Raw genomic sequence first — 14,375 nt, 5'->3', positions numbered from 1 at the left:
GAACAGGGTCTCAAATTTAGAAAACCAACTTATGCTTGCTTAAGGGTAAAGGTGAGTTGGGGTGCTGCATAAAACCAGAGATTGAAATGAGCACAGATAAAGTTCCTTAAGTCAAATATGGAATAGACAAGAGCTACTCCTTGCTCAACGAAATGGACTCAACACCGCATATTAAACGCCTAAGAATGTACCTGACTAGTAAGTATCTTAAAACCTATGGATTGCTATGTCTCCGAAAGAGTATCAAGCATGTGTACAGGGGCATAAACGCAGCAGTGATAGGATTGGAGAGGTTCGGTGAGCAAATGAAGACCCTTTGAAGTCATATTGCATGTTACCCATTACACGGGTCTCAACTACCCAGGTTTAAGGTATTCTTCCTTCAGCTAAAACATGCATGTGGAACCCAAGTATGATCAACCATGTGAACGGGAGACGTGTTCAAATATGTCTCAGTTTTCCTCCCCTGGTACTCGGGTGCAACATTCCAGACGCTTTACTAACACTCTCCCCAATTGGAGAGTCAGCGCCTTTAACCTCCTGTTTGGCCCAGTTTGCAATTTCTGCGGAAGATGAACAGGAATAGCGAGAACCAATGAGAGGCTAGCTGGAGGTGTCTGGACGGGCAAATTTAACTCTCATTTCCCACCAGGAAGAGGAAATAACCAAAGGCTCAGAGTGCCGTACCGGAACCAGATTAGGGCCTGAAGCCATCCTGCGGTGTTGCGGCCAGCTCACAAGAAAGCGAGTTGAAGAAAGGAGCTCAGGGGCACTGTAATTCACAAACCTGCAGAGTTATAAATGACAGCTATCGTCCAAAAATAGACTGAAGTAAGGCTGCCAAGAGGACTTGAAAGCGGGGCAGAATTGCAGGAAACCGATTTCAGGAGGTAGACTGGAATTGCATTGAAAGCATAGGAAAAGAGGCAGAACGTCCACAATGATGCACTTGGCCAAAAAGGGCGTATGCGTTTTTTCCTGAATATATTCAGGAAAAAACGCATACGCCCTTTTTGGCCAACCAAGCAAGCTTGCAAAGGAAATCTGCACTAAAATGAAGTCTCACTTCCCCCCGGTCAAAAGGGCCATCTGAAAAAAGTGTAAAATCCAGAAAGGCAGGACAGGCCATGGAGAACTGGGAGCCTTGTTATGCTGATGGGCGGGATGTAAATTGCCAACAACCACTCGGGAGAAGTGTATGGTGTTTCCTGAAACATCTAAAAAACAAAGCAACAGAACCTAGGGCACTTCCACTTATGGTCCTATAGCTTAGGGAAATTAAAATCAAAAAGACACAGCCACCCCAATGTTTGGAACGGCTCTGTTTACAAGAACCTCGTTTACAGTACAAGTTCAACATCGCAGAAAGTGAAAAATGGATAAAGAAGTTGTGGTACTTACGTACAATGCAGTATCACTCAGCAATGAAATCTGTGTCATCAGGCCCGTAGCAGCATAATGAGTGGATTCAGGTATGATGATTCTAACTGAAATAAGTCACACAGAAAAAGAAACATCATAAGATATCACTAATACACGGAATGTAAACTTGGCTACACAGGAACTGAATTACAGAACAGAACAGGGTCTCAAATTTAGAAAACCAACTTATTCTTGCTTAAGGGTAAAGGTGAGTTGGGGTGCTGCATAAAACCAGAGATTGAAATGAGCACAGATAAAGTTCCTTAAGCCAAATATGGAATACACAAGAGCTACTCCTTGCTCAACGAAATGGACTCAACACCCTATATTAAACGCCTAAGAATGTACCTGACTAGTAAGTATCTTAAAACCTATGTATTGCTATGTCTCTGAAAGAGAATCAAACATGTGTACAGGGGCATAAACGCAGCAGTGATAGGATTGGAGAGGTTCGGTGAGCAAATGAAGACCCTTTGAAGTCATATTGCATGGTACCCATTCCACGGGTTTCAACTACACAGGTTTAAGGTATTCTACCTTCAGCTAAAACATGCATGTGGAACCCAAGTATGATCAACCATGTGAACGGGAGACGTGTTCAAATATGTCTCAGGTTTCCTCCCCTGGTACTCGGGTGCAACATTCCAGACGCTTTACTAACACTCTCCCCACTTGGAGAGTCAGTCCCTTTAACCTCCTGTTTGGCCCAGTTTGCAATTTCTGCGGAAGATGAACAGGAATAGCGAGAACCAATGAGAGGCTAGCTGGAGGTGTCTGGACGGGCAAATTTAACTCTCATTTCCCACCAGGAAGAGGAATTAACCAAAGGCTCAGAATCCCGGGCCGGAACCAGATTAGGGCCTGAAGCTATCCTGCGGTGTTGCGGCTAGGTCACAAGAAAGCGAGTTGAAGAAAGGAGCTCAGGGGCACTGTAATTCACAAAAATGCAGAGTTATAAATGACAGCTATCGTCCAAAAATAGACTGAAGTAAGGCCGCCAAGAGGACTTCAAAGCAGGGCAGAATTGCAGGAAACCGATTTCACGAGGTAGACTGGTATTGCATTGAAAGCATAGGAAAAGAGGCAGAACGTCCACAATGATGCACTTGGCCAAAAAGGGCCTATGCGTTTTTTCCTGAATATATTCAGGAAAAAACGCATACGCCCTTTTTGGCCAACCAAGCAAGCTTGCAAAGGAAATCTGCACTACAATGAAGTCTCACTTCCCCCCGGTCAAAAGGGCCATCTGAAAAAAGTGTAAAATCCAGAAAGGCAGGACAGGCCATGGAGAACTGGGAGCCTTGTTATGCTGATGGGCGGGATGTAAATTGCCAACAACCACTCGGGAGAAGTGTATGGTGTTTCCTGAAACATCTAAAAAACAAAGCAACAGAGCCTAGGGCACTTCCACTTATGGTCCTATAGCTTAGGGAAATTAAAATCAAAAAGACACAGCCACCCGAAAGTTTGGGACGCCTCCGTTTACCAGAACCTCGTTTACCGTACAAGTTCAATATCAGAGAAAGTGAAAAATGGATAAAGAACTTGTGGTACTTACGTACAATGCAGTATCACTCAGCAATGAAATCTATGTCATCAGGCCCGTAGCAGCATAATGAGTGGATTCAGGTACGATGATTCTAACTGAAATAAGTCACACAGAAAAAGAAACATCATAAGATATCACTAATACACGGAATGTAAACTTGGCTACACAGGAACTGCATTCCAAAACAGAACAGGGTCTCAAATTTAGAAAACCAACTTATGCTTGCTTAAGGGGAAAGGTGAGTTGGGGTGCTGCATAAAACCAGAGATTGAAATGAGCACAGATAAAGTTCCTTAAGTCAAATATGGAATAGACAAGAGCTACTCCTTGCTCAACGAAATGGACTCAACACCCCATATTAAACGCCTAAGAATGTACCTGACTAGTAAGTATCTTAAAACCTATGGATTGCTATGTCTCCGAAAGAGAATCAAGCATGTGTACAGGGGCATAAACGCAGCAGTGATAGGATTGGAGAGGTTCGGTGAGCAAATGAAGACCCTTTGAAGTCATATTGAATGGTACCCATTCCACGGGTTTCAACTACCCAGGTTTTAGGTATTCTTCCTTCAGCTAAAACATGCATGTGGAACCCAAGTATGATCAACCATGTGAACGGGAGACGTGTTCAAATATGTCTCAGTTTTCCTCCCCTGGTACTCGGGTGCAACATTCCAGACGCTTTACTAACACTCTCCCCACTTGGAGAGTCAGCGCCTTTAACCTCCTGTTTGGCCCAGTTTGCAATTTCTGCGGAAGATGAACAGGAATAGCGAGAACCAATGAGAGACTAGCTGGAGGTGTCTGGACGGGCAAATTTAACTCTCATTTCCCAGCAGGAAGAGGAAATAACCAAAGGCTCAGCGTGCCGTGCCGGAACCAGATTAAGGCCTGAAGCCATCCTGCGGTGTTGCGGCCAGGTCAAAAGAAAGCAAGTTGAAGAAAGGAGCTCAGGGGCACTGTAATTCACAAACCTGCAGAGTTATAAATGACAGCTATCGTCCAAAAATAGACTGAAGTAAGGCTGCCAAGAGGACTTGAAAGCGGGGCAGAATTGCAGGAAACCGATTTCAGGAGGTAGACTGGAATTGCATTGAAAGCATAGGAAAAGAGGCAGAACGTCCACAATGATGCACTTGGCCAAAAAGGGCGTATGCGTTTTTTCCTGAATATATTCAGGAAAAAACGCATACGCCCTTTTTGGCCAACCAAGCAAGCTTGCAAAGGAAATCTGCACTACAATGAAGTCTCACTTCCCCCCGGTCAAAAGGGCCATCTGAAAAAAGTGTAAAATCCAGAAAGGCAGGACAGGCCATGGAGAACTGGGAGCCTTGTTATGCTGATGGGCGGGATGTAAATTGCCAACAGACACTTGGGAGAAGTGTATGGTGTTTCCTGAAACATCTAAAAAACAAAGCAACAGAGCCTAGGGCACTGCCACTTATGGTCCTATAGCTTAGGGAAATTAAAATCAAAAAGACACAGCCACCCCAATGTTTGGGACGCCTCTGTTTACAAGAACCTCGTTTACAGTACAAGTTCAACATCGCAGAAAGTGAAAAATGGATAAAGAAGTTGTGGTATTTACTTACAAAGCAATATCACTCAGCAATGAAATCTATGTCATCAGGCCCTTAGCATGACAATGAGTGGATTCAGGTATGATGATTCTAACTGAAATAAGTCACACAGAAAAAGAAACATCATAAGATATCAGTAATACACGGAATGTAAACTTGGCTACACAGGAACTGAATTACAGAACAGAACAGGGACTCAAATTTAGAAAACCAACTTATGCTTGCTTAAGGGTAAAGGTGAGTTGGGGTGCTGCATAAAACCAGAGATTGAAATGAGCACAGATAAAGTTCCTTAAGTCAAATATGGAATAGACAAGAGCTACTCCTTGCTCAACGAAATGGACTCAACAGCCCATATTAAACGCCTAAGAATGTACCTGACTAGTAAGTATCTTAAAACCTATGGATTGCTATGTCTCCGAAAGAGAATCAAGCATGTGTACAGGGGCATAAACGCAGCAGTGATAGGATTGGAGAGGTTCGGTGAGCAAATGAAGACCCTTTGAAGTCATATTGCATGGTACCCATTACACGGGTCTCAACTCTCCAGGTTTAAGGTATTCTTCCTTCAGCTAAAACATGCATGTGGAACCCAAGTATGATCAACCATGTGAACGGGAGACGTGTTCAAATATGTCTCAGTTTTCCTCCCCTGGTACTCGGGTGCAACATTCCAGACGCTTTACTAACACTCTCCCCACTTGGAGAGTCAGCGCCTTTAACCTCCTGTTTGGCCCAGTTTGCAATTTCTGCGGAAGATGAACAGGAATAGTGAGAACCAATGAGAGGCTAGCTGGAGGTGTCTGGACGGGCAAATTTAACTCTCATTTCCCACCAGGAAGATGAAATAACCAAAGGCTCAGCGTGCCGCACCGGAACCAGATTAGGGCCTGAAGCCATCCTGCGGTGTTGCGGCCAGCTCAAAAGAAAGCGAGTTGAAGAGAGGAGCTCAGGGGCACTGTAATTCACAAACCTGCAGAGTTATAAATGACAGCTATCGTCCAAAAATAGACTGAAGTAAGGCTGCCAAGAGGACTTGAAAGCGGGGCAGAATTGCAGGAAACCGATTTCAGGAGGTAGACTGGAATTGCATTGAAAGCATAGGAAAAGAGGCAGAACCTCCACAATGATGCACTTGGCCAAAAAGGGCGTATGCGTTTTTTCCTGAATATATTCAGGAAAAAACGCATACGCCCTTTTTGGCCAACCAAGCAAGCTTGCAAAGGAAATCTGCACTACAATGAAGTCTCACTTCCCCCTGGTCAAAAGGGCCATCTGAAAAAAGTGTAAAATCCAGAAAGGCAGGACAGGCCATGGAGAACTGGGAGCCTTGTTATGCTGATGGGCGGGATGTAAATTGCCAACAACCACTCGGGAGAAGTGTATGGTGTTTCCTGAAACATCTAAAAAACAAAGCAACAGAACCTAGGGCACTTCCACTTATGGTCCTATAGCTTAGGGAAATTAAAATCAAAAAGACACAGCCACCCCAAAGTTTGGGACGCCTCTGTTTACAAGAACCTCGTTTACAGTACAAGTTCAACATCACAGAAAGTGAAAAATGGATAAAGAAGTTGTGGTACTTACGTACAATTCAGTATCACTCAGCAATGAAACCTATGTCATCAGGCCCTTAGCAGCATAATGAGTGGATTCAGGTACGATGATTCTAACTGAAATAAGTCACACAGAAAAAGAAACATCATAAGATATCACTAATACACGGAATGTAAACTTGGCTACACAGGAACTGCATTCCAAAACAGAACAGGGTCTCAAATTTAGAAAACCAACTTATGCTTGCTTAAGGGGAAAGGTGAGTTGGGGTGCTGCATAAAACCAGAGATTGAAATGAGCACAGATAAAGTTCCTTAAGCCAAATATGGAATAGACAAGAGCTACTCCTTGCTCAACGAAATGGACTCAACACCCCATATTAAACGCCTAAGAATGTACCTGACTAGTAAGTATCTTAAAACCTATGGATTGCTATGTCTCCGAAAGAGAATCAAGCATGTGTACAGGGGCATAAACACAGCAGAGATAGGATTGGAGAGGTTCGGTGAGCAAATGAAGACCCTTTGAAGTCATATTGCATGGTACCCATTCCACGGGTTTCAACTACCCAGGTTTAAGGTATTCTTCCTTCAGCTAAAACATGCATGTGGAACCTAGAGTATGATCAACCATGTGATCGGGAGACGTGTTCAAATATGTCTCAGTTTTCCTCCCCTGGTACTCGGGTGCAACATTCCAGACGCTTTACTAACACTCTCCCCACTTGGAGAGTCAGTCCCTTTAACCTCCTGTTTGGCCCAGTTTGCAATTTCTGCGGAAGATGAACAGGAATAGCGAGAACCAATGAGAGACTAGCTGGAGGTGTCTGGACGGGCAAATTTAACTCTCATTTCCCACCAGGAAGAGGAATTAACCAAAGGCTCAGCATGCCGGGCCGGAACCAGATTAGGGCCTGAAGCCATCCTGCGGTGTTGCGGCCAGGTCACAAGAAAGCGAGTTGAAGAAAGGAGCTCAGGGGCACTGTAATTCACAAACCTGCAGAGTTATAAATGACAGCTATCGTCCAAAAATAGACTGAAGTAAGGCCGCCAAGAGGACTTGAAAGCAGGGCAGAATTGCAGGAAACCGATTTCAGGAGGTAGACTGGAATTGCATTGAAAGCATAGGAAAAGAGGGAGAACGTCCACAATGATGCACTTGGCCAAAAAGGGCGTATGCGTTATTTCCTGAATATATTCAGGAAAAAACGCATACGCCCTTTTTGGCCAACCAAGCAAGCTTGCAAAGGAAATCTGCACTACAATGAAGTCTCACTTCCCCCCGGTCAAAAGGGCCATCTGAAAAAAGTGTAAAATCCAGAAAGGCAGGACAGGCCATGGAGAACTGAGAGCCTTGTTATGCTGATGGGCGGGATGTAAATTGCCAACAGACACTCGGGAGAAGTGTATGGTGTTTCCTGAAACATCTAAAAAACAAAGCAACAGAGCCTAGGGCACTGCCACTTATGGTCCTATAGCTTAGGGAAATTAAAATCAAAAAGACACAGCCACCCCAATGTTTGGGACGCCTCTGTTTACAAGAACCTCGTTTACAGTACAAGTTCAACATCGCAGAAAGTGAAAAATGGATAAAGAAGTTGTGGTATTTACTTACAAAGCAATATCACTCAGCAATGAAATCTATGTCATCAGGCCCTTAGCATCACAATGAGTGGATTCAGGTATGATGATTCTAAATGAAATAAGTCACACAGAAAAAGAAACATCATAAGATATCAGTAATACACGGAATGTAAACTTGGCTACACAGGAACTGAATTACAGAACAGAACAGGGTCTCAAATTTAGAAAACCAACTTATGCTTGCTTAAGGGTAAAGGTGAGTTGGGGTGCTGCATAAAACCAGAGATTGAAATGAGCACAGATAAAGTTCCTTAAGCCAAATATGGAATAGACAAGAGCTACTCCTTGCTCAACGAAATGGACTCAAAACCCCGTATTAAACGCCTAAGAATGTACCTGACTAGTAAGTATCTTAAAACCTATGGATTGCTATGTCTCCGAAAGAGAATCAAGCATGTGTACAGGGGCATAAACGCAGCAGTGATAGGATTGGAGAGGTTCGGTGAGCAAATGAAGACCCTTTGAAGTCATATTGCATGGTACCCATTCCACGGGTTTCAACTACCCAGGTTTTAGGTATTCTTCCTTCAGCTAAAACATGCATGTGGAACCCAGAGTATGATCAACCATGTGATCGGGAGACGTGTTCAAATATGTCTCAGTTTTCCTCCCCTGGTACTCGGGTGCAACATTCCAGACGCTTTACTAGCACTCTCCCCACTTGGAGAGTCAGCGCCTTTAACCTCCTGTTTGGCACAGTTTGCAATTTCTGCGGAAGATGAACAGGAATAGCGAGAACCAATGAGAGGCTAGCTGGAGGTGTCTGGACGGGCAAATTTAACTCTCATTTCCCAACAGGAAGAGGAAATAACCAAAGGCTCAGCGTGCCGTGCCGGAACCAGATTAGGGCCTGAAGCCATCCTGCGGTGTTGCGGCCAGCTCAAAAGAAAGCGAGTTGAAGAAAGGAGCTCAGGGGCACTGTAATTCACAAACCTGCAGAGTTATAAATGACAGCTATCGTCCAAAAGTAGACTGAAGTAAGGCTGCCAAGAGGACTTGAAAGCGGGGCAGAATTGCAGGAAACCGATTTCAGGAGGTAGACTGGAATTGCATTGAAAGCATAGGAAAAGAGGCAGAACGTCCACAATGATGCACTTGGCCAAAAAGGGCGTATGCGTTTTTTCCTGAATATATTCAGGAAAAAACACATACGCCCTTTTTGACCAACCAAGCAAGCTTGCAAAGGAAATCTGCACTACAATGAAGTCTCACTTCCCCCCGGTCAAAAGGGCCATCTGAAAAAAGTGTAAAATCCAGAAAGGCAGGACAGGCCATGGAGAACTGGGAGCCTTGTTATGCTGATGGGTGGGATGTAAATTGCCAACAGACACTCGGGAGAAGTGTATGGTGTTTCCTGAAACATCTAAAAACCAAAGCAACAGAGCCTAGGGCACTGCCACTTATGGTCCTATAGCTTAGGGAAATTAAAATCAAAAAGACACAGCCACCCCAAAGTTTGGAACGGCTCTGTTTACAAGAACCTCGTTTACAGTACAAGTTCAACATGGCAGAAAGTGAAAAATGGATAAAGAACTTGTGGTACTTACGTACAATGCAGTATCACTCAGCAATGAAATCTATGTCATCAGGCCCGTAGCAGCATAATGAGTGGATTCAGGTACGATGATTCTAACTGAAATAAGTCACACAGAAAAAGAAACATCATAAGATATCACTAACACACGGAATGTAAACTTGGCTACACAGGATCTGCATTCCAAAACAGAACAGGGTCTCAAATTTAGAAAACCAACTTATGCTTGCTTAAGGGTAAAGGTGAGTTGGGGTGCTGCATAAAACCAGAGATTGAAATGAGCACAGATAAAGTTCCTTAAGCCAAATATGGAATAGACAAGAGCTACTCCTTGCTCAACGAAATGGACTCAAAACCCCATATTAAACGCCTAAGAATGTACCTGACTAGTAAGTATCTTAAAACCTATGGATTGCTATGTCTCCGAAAGAGAATCAAGCGTGTGTACAGGGGCATAAACGCAGCAGTGATAGGATTGGAGAGGTTCGGTGAGCAAATGAAGACCCTTTGAAGTCATATTGCATGGTACCCATTCCACGGGTTTCAACTACCCAGGTTTAAGGTATTCTTCCTTCAGCTAAAACATGCATGTGGAACCTAGAGTATGATCAACCATGTGATCGGGAGACGTGTTCAAATATGTCTCAGTTTTCCTCCCCTGGTACTCGGGTGCAACATTCCAGACGCTTTACTAACACTCTCCCCACTTGAAGAGTCAGCGCCTTTAACCTCCTGTTTGGCCCAGTTTGCAATTTCTGCAGAAGATGAACAGGAATAGCGAGAACCAATGAGAGACTAGCTGGAGGTGTCTGGACGGGCAAATTTAACTCTCATTTCCCACCAGGAAGAGGAAATAACCAAAGGCTCAGCGTGTCGTTCCGGAACCAGATTAGGGCCTGAACCCATCCTTCGGCGTTGCGGCCAGCTCAAAAGAAAGCGACTTGAAGAAAGGAGCTCAGGGTCACTGTAATTCACAAACCTGCAGAGTTATAAATGACAGCTATCGTCCAAAAATAGACTGAAGTAAGGCCGCCAAGAGGACTTGAAAGCAGGGCAGAATTGCAGGAAACCGATTTCAGGAGGTAGACTGGAATTGCATTGAAAGCATAGGAAAAGAGGCAGAACGTCCACAATGATGCACTTGGCCAAAAAGGGCGTATGCGTTTTTTCCTGAATATATTCAGGAAAAAACGCATACGCCCTTTTTGGCCAACCAAGCAAGCTTGCAAAGGAAATCTGCACTACAATGAAGTCTCACTTCCCCCCGGTCAAAAGGGCCATCTGAAAAAAGTGTAAAATCCAGAAAGGCAGGACAGGCCATGGAGAACTGGGAGCCTTGTTATGCTGATGGGCGGGATGTAAATTGCCAACAACCACTCGGGAGAAGTGTATGGTGTTTCCTGAAACATCTAAAAAACAAAGCAACAGAACCTAGGGCACTTCCACTTATGGTCCTATAGCTTAGGGAAATTAAAATCAAAAAGACACAGCCACCCCAAAGTTTGGAACGGCTCTGTTTACAAGAACCTCGTTTACAGTACAAGTTCAACATCGCAGAAAGTGAAAAATGGATAAAGAAGTTGTGGTATTTACTTACAAAGCAATATCACTCAGCAATGAAATCTGTGTCATCAGGCCCTTAGCAGCACAATGAGTGGATTCAGGTATGATGATTCTAACTGAAGTAAGTCACACAGAAAAAGAAACATCATAAGATATCAGTAATACACGGAATGGAAACTTGGCTACACAGGAACTGAATTCCAAAACAGAACAGGGTCTCAAATTTAGAAAACCAACTTATGCTTGCTTAAGGGGAAAGGTGAGTTGGGTTGCTGCATGAAACCAGAGATTGAAATGAGCACAGATAAAGTTCCTTAAGCCAGATATGGAATAGACAAGAGCTACACCTTGCTCAACGAAATGGACACAACACCCAATATTAAACGCCTAAGAATGTACCTGACTAGTAAGTATCTTAAAACCTATGGATTGCTATGTCTCCGAAAGAGAATCAAGCATGTGTACAGGGGCATAAACGCAGCAGTGATAGGATTGGAGAGGTTCGGTGAGCAAATGAAGACCCTTTGAAGTCATATTGCATGGTACCCATTCCACGGGTTTCAACTACCCAGGTTTTAGGTATTCTTCCTTCAGCTAAAACATGCATGTGGAACCCAGAGTATGATCAACCATGTGATCGGGAGACGTGTTCAAATATGTCTCAGTTTTCCTCCCCTGGTACTCGGGTGCAACATTCCAGACGCTTTACTAACACTCTCCCCACTTGGAGAGTCAGCGCCTTTAACCTCCTGTTTGGCCCAGTTTGCAATTTCTGCGGAAGATGAACAGGAATAGCGAGAACCAATGAGAGGTTAGCTGGAGGTGTCTGGACGGGCAAATTTAACTCTCATTTCCCACCAGGAAGAGGAATTAACCAAAGGCTCAGCATGCCGGGCCGGAACCACATTAGGGCCTGAAGCCATCCTGCGGTGTTGCGGCCAGGTCACAAGAAAGCGAGTTGAAGAAAGGAGCTCAGGGGCACTGTAATTCACAAACCTGCAGAGTTATAAATGACAGCTATCGTCCAAAAATAGACTGAAGTAAGGCTGCCAAGAGGACTTGAAAGCGGGGCAGAATTGCAGGAAACCGATTTCAGGAGGTAGACTGGAATTGCATTGAAAGCATAGGAAAAGAGGCAGAACGTCCACAATGATGCACTTGGCCAAAAAGGGCGTATGCGTTTTTTCCTGAATATATTCAGGAAAAAACGCATACGCCCTTTTTGGCCAACCAAGCAAGCTTGCAAAGGAAATCTGCACTACAATGAAGTCTCACTTCCCCCCGGTCAAAAGGGCCATCTGAAAAAAGTGTAAAATCCAGAAAGGCAGGACAGGCCATGGAGAACTGGGAGCCTTGTTATGCTGATGGGCGGGATGTAAATTGCCAACAGACACTCGGGAGAAGTGTATGGTGTTTCCTGAAACATCTAAAAAACAAAGCAACAGAGCCTAGGGCACTGCCACTTATCGTCCTATAGCTTAGGGAAATTAAAATCAAAAAGACACAGCCACCCCAAAGTTTGGGACGGCTCTGTTTACAAGAACCTCGTTTACAGTACAAGTTCAACATCGCAGAAAGTGAAAAATGGATAAAGAAGTTGTGGTATTTACTTACAAAGCAATATCACTCAGCAATGAAATCTGTGCCATCAGGCCCTTAGCAGCACAATGAGTGGATTCAGGTATGATGATTCTAACTGAAATAAGTCACACAGAAAAAGAAACATCATAAGATATCAGTAATACATGGAATGTAAACTTGGCTACACAGGAACTGAATTACAGAACAGAACAGGGTCTCAAATTTAGAAAATCAACTTATTCTTGCTTAAGGGTAAAGGTGAGTTGGGGTGCTGCATAAAACCAGAGATTGAAATGAGCACAGATAAAGTTCCTTAAGCCAAATATGGAATAGACAAGAGCTACTCCTTGCTCAACGAAATGACTCAACACCCCATATTAAACGCCTAAGAATGTTCCTGACTAGTAAGTATCTTAAAACCTATGGATTGCTATGTCTCCGAAAGAGAATCAAGCATGTGTACAGGGGCATAAACGCAGCAGTGATAGGATTGGAGAGGTTCGGTGAGCAAATGAAGACCCTTTGAAGTCATATTGCATGGTACCCATTCCACGGGTTTCAACTACCCAGGTTTAAAGTATTCTTCCTTCAGCTAAAACATGCATGTGGAACCTAGAGTATGATCAACCATGTGATCGGGAGACGTGTTCAAATATGTCTCAGTTTTCCTCCCCTGGTACTCGGGTGCAACATTCCAGACGCTTTACTAACACTCTCCCCACTTGAAGAGTCAGCGCCTTTAACCTCCTGTTTGGCCCAGTTTGCAATTTCTGCGGAAGATGAACAGGAATAGCGAGAACCAATGAGAGACTAGCTGGAGGTGTCTGGACGGGCAAATTTAACTCTCATTTCCCACCAGGAAGAGGAAATAACCAAAGGCTCAGCGTGCCGTGCTGGAACCAGATTAGGGCCTGAAGCCATCCTTCGGCGTTGCGGCCAGCTCAAAAGAAAGCGAGTTGAAGAAAGGAGCTCAGGGGCACTGTAATTCACAAACCTGCAGAGTTATAAATGACAGCTATCGTCCAAAAATAGACTGAAGTAAGGCTGCCAAGAGGACTTGAAAGCGGGGCAGAATTGCAGGAAACCGATTTCAGGAGGTAGACTGGAATTGCATTGAAAGCATAGGAAAAGAGGGAGAACGTCCACAATGATGCACTTGGCCAAAAAGGGCGTATGCGTTTTTTCCTGAATATATTCAGGAAAAAACGCATACGCCCTTTTTGGCCAACCAAGCAAGCTTGCAAAGGAAATCTGCACTACAATGAAGTCTCACTTCCCCCCGGTCAAAAGGGCCATCTGAAAAAAGTGTAAAATCCAGAAAGGCAGGACAGGCCATGGAGAACTGGGAGCCTTGTTATGCTGATGGGCGGGATGTAAATTGCCAACAGACACTCGGGAGAAGTGTATGGTGTTTCCTGAAACATCTAAAAAACAAAGCAACAGAGCCTAGGGCACTGCCACTTATGGTCCTATAGCTTAGGGAAATTAAAATCAAAAAGACACAGCCACCCCAAAGTTTGGGACGCCTCTGTTTACAAGAACCTCGTTTACAGTACAAGTTCAACATCGCAGAAAGTGAAAAATGGATAAAGAAGTTGTGGTATTTACTTACAAAGCAATATCACTCAGCAATGAAATCTGTGCCATCAGGCCCTTAGCAGCACAATGAGTGGATTCAGGTATGATGATTCTAACTGAAATAAGTCACACAGAAAAAGAAACATCATAAGATATCAGTAATACATGGAATGTAAACTTGGCTACACAGGAACTGAATTACAGAACAGAACAGGGTCTCAAATTTAGAAAACCAACTTATTCTTGCTTAAGGGTAAAGGTGAGTTGGGGTGCTGCGTAAAACCAGAGATTGAAATGAGCACAGATAAAGTTCCTTAAGCCAAATATGGAATAGACAAGAGCTACTCCTTGCTCAACGAAATGACTCA

At 44.0% G+C, this 14,375-nt stretch overlaps 1 long non-coding RNA gene across 50 annotated transcripts in view; it reads right to left on the bottom strand.

Annotated features, from left to right (window-relative positions):
• Window positions 1–14,375, bottom strand: part of LOC307185334 — a 3,778,167-nt gene that overhangs the window by 2,449,924 nt on the left and 1,313,868 nt on the right. For all 50 annotated transcript variants that reach the window (XR_013827964.1, XR_013827965.1, XR_013827990.1 and 47 more), the window contains one exon: window positions 7,723–7,800. This is a non-coding gene — a long non-coding RNA (uncharacterized lncRNA). The remainder of the gene's footprint in view (window positions 1–7,722; window positions 7,801–14,375) is intronic.

The sequence above is a fragment of the Stenella coeruleoalba genome (assembly GCF_951394435.1).
Source record: "Stenella coeruleoalba genome assembly, chromosome: 4".
NCBI lineage: Eukaryota > Metazoa > Chordata > Mammalia > Artiodactyla > Delphinidae > Stenella > Stenella coeruleoalba.
Note: the sequence above shows the minus strand (reverse complement) of the source record. Positions and strands in the feature narration are given on the sequence as shown.